At 43.5% G+C, this 5,797-nt stretch overlaps 1 non-coding gene across 1 annotated transcript; it reads right to left on the bottom strand.

Moving 5' to 3' along the window:
* Positions 1 to 3,306: 3,306 nt before the first annotated feature.
* TRNASTOP-UCA lies at positions 3,307 to 3,379 on the bottom strand. Its single transcript has one exon. It is a non-coding gene; the product is annotated as a tRNA-Sec (tRNA).
* Between the last annotated feature and the right edge of the window lie 2,418 nt (positions 3,380 to 5,797).

Genomic DNA, 5,797 nt, shown 5'->3' with positions numbered 1-5,797 from the left:
CTCTCCCCCACTCCCTCTCACTTATCTCCACGGACAGATCTGCTGTGGGGAATGTGGAGAATATATGGGTCTTTGGAATACCAGCAATCTTGGAACTATTCCCTCAAGGGATTCTGCAGGTTTAAACAAGAGAAGATGGAGTTCTCGAAGTAGTTTGTATTTGTCCTTCATTACTCCTGGGAACACTTATTGACTGAACCCTACATTTACAAACTCACCGTCCAGCAGAAGTAGAGACGCGTCCAGGGAAAAGTTCGTTAACTAACTCCAGGTGCATTGATGGAATTCGGCTGAGCGCATAACGGGGCACCGAGGACAGAGGGTTTTCTTCCTGGGGAAGTCGGGAAGTGACTCAGAGGTGAGGTGATGCCGGGACCGCTGTGGAATGTGGTGCAGGAACTTGAGAGGTGGATGTGAAGTTGGGGAGTGGCAGCCGACGGGTTGGGGCAGAGGAGGCGGGGTTGGGGCAGAGGAGGCGGGATTGAAGTCTTTCAACGCTGGCTGCACATGAGAGTCACCTGGGGAAGTGCTAACACTAGCCGGTGTTTGGAGTTAAAATAGACTCCATGAGGGTGGACCCAGTCATTAGGTTTACTTTGTTTTTTCACGTGATTCTCACTTGTAGCCAGGCTTAAGAAACAACGGTCTAAGCCAGGATTTTAAATAGGAGTGGGCATGATGTGAGGCTGGGGAGGATTTAAGGGGAGACATGTTTGGGGTGGTAAGACTGGCAGAAGTCCCATCACGGACAATGGTAAAGCATGTGCAGGGAGCTTTCTTCCTGATTTAAAAAAAGGAAGCACCACTGGTCAAGAGGACGCTGCTTTCCTGGAGATGGGAAGGTCAGCAACTCCAGGAGACACTTCATTTATCGAAGGAGTAAATAATCCAGAAGCCGAGTCTTTGTAAATTAGATTACTTTTAGGGCTCTCTTTAGAATCTTTAGTAGTTTTTCCATTCTTCCAAATTCCCAATCAAAAGTCTGGCCACGGGCTTCCCTGGTGGCGCAGTGGTTGGGAGTCCGCCTGCCGATGCAGGGGACACGGGTTCGTGCCCCAGTCCGGGAAGATCCCACATGCCGCGGAGTGGCTGGGCCCGTGAGCCATGGCCGCTGAGCCTGCGCGTCCGGAGCCTGTTGCTCCGCAACGGGAGAGGCCACAGCAGTGAGAGGCCCGCGTACCGCAAAAAAAAAAAAAAAAAGTCTGGCCAGCTTTTCTGTGATAGTGATCACTGAACAGTATACAGAATTTTGTTTATTCTACTTTCTCAACAACCCCTAACCCTGGATGAAGCTCTAGCTACTCCTGATTTCAGCAGTTCAGATTTCAAAGGTCTCTGAGTAAGTAATATTCTCCTATTGTTAACATTCCCCAAATCTTCCTCAGGAGAAATCAGCACTCCTCGCACCTTGATTTTGGACTTCCAGCCTCCAGACTTGTGAGAAAATAAATTCGTGTCGTTTAAGCTGAGGCAGGAGATAGACGGACCCCAAGTTGAGGAGATGGAGTTCGTCCCCTGTGGACAGAAACTCCATAATAGCAGGATAATTGAGGAGACCCGGCCCTGCTCAGATAAAAGATAAGACACCACATATTTCTCATTCTCGAAGTCAAGGAGACCTTCCCGACTATAAAGCTCCTTGGAGGCCAAAAGCAGAGTGATGTCAATCTACCCATAGGCCTCTTTGCTGGAATCCATCTTGGCTAAGAGATGCGCGTGCACACATGGGAGGTTCTTGAGATCTACCAAATACGGACTCAGAACCAAGCAAATCAAAATGATGATTGGCCAAAGGAAACACGGAAGAAATGCCCCATATAAGTGATTTAAACTACCACGGGGGCACAACTCTCTCTCTGAGTCCGCCCATGTGTCTACCCACGCGTACTCTTTTTCCTCCTAATAAACACTTTACTTGTTTCATGACTTCCCGTCTTTGTGGGAATTCTTTTTTCTGCAAAGCCGTGGGGTCAGGACCTTGTCACTGACCACTGGTGTAGTGGCTAGGATTCAGCGCTCTCACCACCGCAACCCGACCTCAATCACTGGCGGGGAACCAAAACCCTGCTTCAAGCCGCTGCAGGCTGAGGCCACCCGAGATCAAAGCCACAGAAAAACAAAAAAGCAAAAAAATTCCCCAAATCTCCTAGGTCTAGTGTGTAATGTGTGAAAGGAGTTGGACTTTCCAAGTGCTTGGCAGACCTCCTGTCTAATTAATAATTTAGTACTTTCAGTAGCCCTTCAAAATTGGCAGTTCTCTCTCTAAAGATTCATTCAAGTACACGTGATAATTCGAAATTAAAATGTTGCCAGACTTTGCGTTTGTAACTTTGATAGTACAATACCAACAAATGGATTTTGTCAGCCATGAATGGATAAACACAGCTGTTTTCTTTGCTCATGAGAAGGATAGGAAACAAAAATTATAGGGTAGCCTATGGGCATATGATTTGAATTATTATACAGACTCTACTTAAAATCTAAATAAATCAATTATACTTTATTGAGTTAAATAAAATACATTACACTCTGTGGTATAAAGATCAAAGGTTTTAAAGTAGGTGGTCCTAATAACTTCCTGGAATAGTCAATATTGTTCTATAAAAGAAGTGCCCAAAGCTATTTATTTTAAGTCTTTTATTGGGTAAAGAGAAAAACCCACAGAGCTCTGTAATTCACAAAATCTTAAGGCATTCTCTATTTTGTTTTGTATTTACTACTACTCAATTCATACAAAAAGAAGAGTATCTTCAAAATTTAATCTGTAAACCTCGTGGGAAAATCTCTCCTGATTAAGTAGCAGATAGATACATTTGTGCACAGTAATTAGAAATAGTCCCTGGAAGCAGTAAGTCCAAAAGAGGAGTGAAATGTATACTAAACACACGTTCTTTTCAGTTCTGTCTTCATATACTGCACTATTTTCTAATTTCGGCTTAGTAGGAAATCAGCTTATTCAGTAAGATATTAGCAACTAATACCTATTCATTTTTTTTTAAACATCTTTATTAGAGTATAATTGCTTTACAATGGTGTGTTAGCTTCTGCTGTATGACAAAGTGAATCAGCTATACTATATACATATATCCCCATATCTCCTCCATCTTGCGTCTCTCTCCCATCCTCCCTATCCCCCCCCCAGGTGGTCACAAAGAATGGAGCTGATCTCCCTGTGCTATGCGGCTGCTTCCCACTAGCTATCTATTTTACATTTGAATACCTATTCATTTTTATGTTTATGTTTCCTAATTTTGTTTTGTTTTGTTTTGTTTTTTTGGCCACACTGCATGGCATGCAGAATCTTAGTTCCCTAACCAGGGATTGAACCTGTGTCCCCTGCAGTTGAAGTGCAGAGTCTTAACCACTGGACCACCAGGGAAGTCCCTTTAATGTGTTTATTTGACTTTTATCTGTATAAGATGAGGGTGGTCTTTCATTTATTCTTTTGTTCATTTATGTATTCTTCCATTTATCCATTGAAGGTTTTCTTGCTTTCCAGGTCTATGAGACAGATGATCAAGTTATATTCCTGTCTTGGATCACATCACAATTTATCAGGGAAGACAGACATGTAAATAAATAATGATAGGGAAGTATGGTAAGGACTGTAGAAAAGATATGTTCAAAGAACTACTAAATTACTGGGAAAGAGTTGGCGTTTAAAAACCAGTGTCCCTGGGTTCTTCTATAGGAGATGATGTTAGGACTAGTCTTTGAGGGAGTAGGTCCTACTTCTTGGACAGGTCCTATACTCTTACGGCGATATGCTGAAATGTCTTCCAAATCTCTATCCTCAGACCGGATCTCTTCCCTGAGCTTCAGGCTTGTCACTATAAATAAATGCCTACTGGATGCCTACATCTAGATGTTCCACAGGCATCTCAAAGTCCAGAACTAAATTTATTTCTCCGACACAAACCTACTTTTTCTCCACACTGTCTGTCTCAGTCAGGGTATCATTATTCATCCAGTCCCCCAAGCTCCAAACTGTTGGGTTATCTTTGTGTTCTGGTTATCTATTGCTGTGTAACAAACCTCCCCAAAACTTAGTGGCATAACAATTTGTTACTATCTTCCTCAGTTCTGTGGGTTAACTGGGCTCAGGCGGGTACTACTTGTGGGTTGTGTTAGGTGAAGTCAGATATTGACTGGGACTGCAGTCATCTGGTGGCTCTATTGGACTAGACACCCAAGATACCTCCTGCGTGTGGCTGCAGGTGGTGTGGCTATTAGCCGTGAGCGCAGCTGGGTGGCTTGGACTCCTCCAGTATGAGAGCTGGGTTCTCATTCCAAGAGACCCAGGCAAACCTTCCTCTGACCTAGCCTTGGAAGTCAGGTAGTGTCATTTCTATCTCATTCCATCAGTTTTAATGGACCATCCCAGAATTCATGTGGGACTACACTACCGGGGGTGTGATTCATTAGGCGCCGTCTTTAGAGACTGGTTACCACATCTTGACTTTTCCTCCGCCTCCATTTACTTTTAGTCTTCTCTAATTGCTGTTCTCCATCCCAATTATTAATGTCCTAGTCCTCCTTCTTCTTTTTTTTTTTTTTTGCGGTACGCGGGCCTCTCACTGTTGTGGCCTCTCCCGTTGCGGAGCACAGGCTCCGGACGCGCAGGCCCAGCGGCCATGTCTCACGGGCCCAGCCGCTCCGCAGCATGTGGGATCTTCCCGGACCGGGGCACGAACCCGTGTCCCCTGCATTGGCAGGCAAACTCCCAACCACTGCGCCACCAGGGAAGCCTACGAGCAATCTTTTTTAAAAAGAAACTTTACATTGGACTTCCCTGGTGGCACAGTGGTTAAGAATCCATCTGCCAATGCAGGGGATACGGGTTTGATCCCTGGTCCAGGAAGATCCCACATGCCGTGGAGCAACTAAGCCCGTGCGCCACAACTACTGAGCCTGTGCTCTAGAGCCTGCGAGCCACAACTACTGAGCCCACGTGCCACAACTACCGAAGCCTGCGCACCTAGAGCCCATGCTCCGCAACAAAGAGAAGCCACCTCAATGAGAAGCCCGTGCACCACAACAAAGAGTAGCCTCCGCTCACGGCAACTAGAGAAAGCCCGCACGCAGCAGCGAAGATCTAACGCGGCCCAAAATAAATAAATTAAAAAAAAAACAAAGCAACTTTACACTGAAAAAGTGCAATATGTATATAGAAAAGTGCATAAAATATAAATGTACAGCTTAAGACATTAGTATAAAGCACACTTTCTATAATTACAAGAAATAAAATACATAAAATACTGCAAACACCCCCAGAAACCCCCTCATATCTCTTGTCCTCCCACCAGAAGTAACTACTTTCTTGACTTTTATGGAAACCATTTCCTTGCTTTGTTTTATACTCTATTATACATTATTATACTATATTATTAGGGATAAATACCATCTAAGTATTTATCCCTAAATAATATAGTTTACATTTGCCTGCTTTAAGATTTTATATATATGGAATCACACCATGTATAGTCTTTTGTGTCTGGCTTGTTCACCCTAAATTAGATAATTCTAATAGATTCATTCATCTCATGCCTATATCTGTAGTTATTCATTCATCGCTGTATAGTATTCCATGGTATGAATATGCCACATTTTATTTCTTTAACAATTCAACTGTTGATAGAAATTGGGTAACCTGAGTCCCTCTGCTTTATTCTTATTTTTCAAAATCGTTTCAGCAATTCTAGTTCCTTCGCCTTTCCATATAGATTTTAGACCAATCTTGTCTATATGTACAAAAATCATACTGAGATTTTGATAAGAATTGTGTTACACCTGTATA

This window comes from Monodon monoceros, unplaced genomic scaffold (genome assembly GCF_005190385.1).
Source record: "Monodon monoceros isolate NGI ecotype Baffin Bay Population unplaced genomic scaffold, NGI_Narwhal_1 Super_Scaffold_1, whole genome shotgun sequence".
Classification (NCBI taxonomy): domain Eukaryota; kingdom Metazoa; phylum Chordata; class Mammalia; order Artiodactyla; family Monodontidae; genus Monodon; species Monodon monoceros.
Note: the sequence above shows the minus strand (reverse complement) of the source record. Positions and strands in the feature narration are given on the sequence as shown.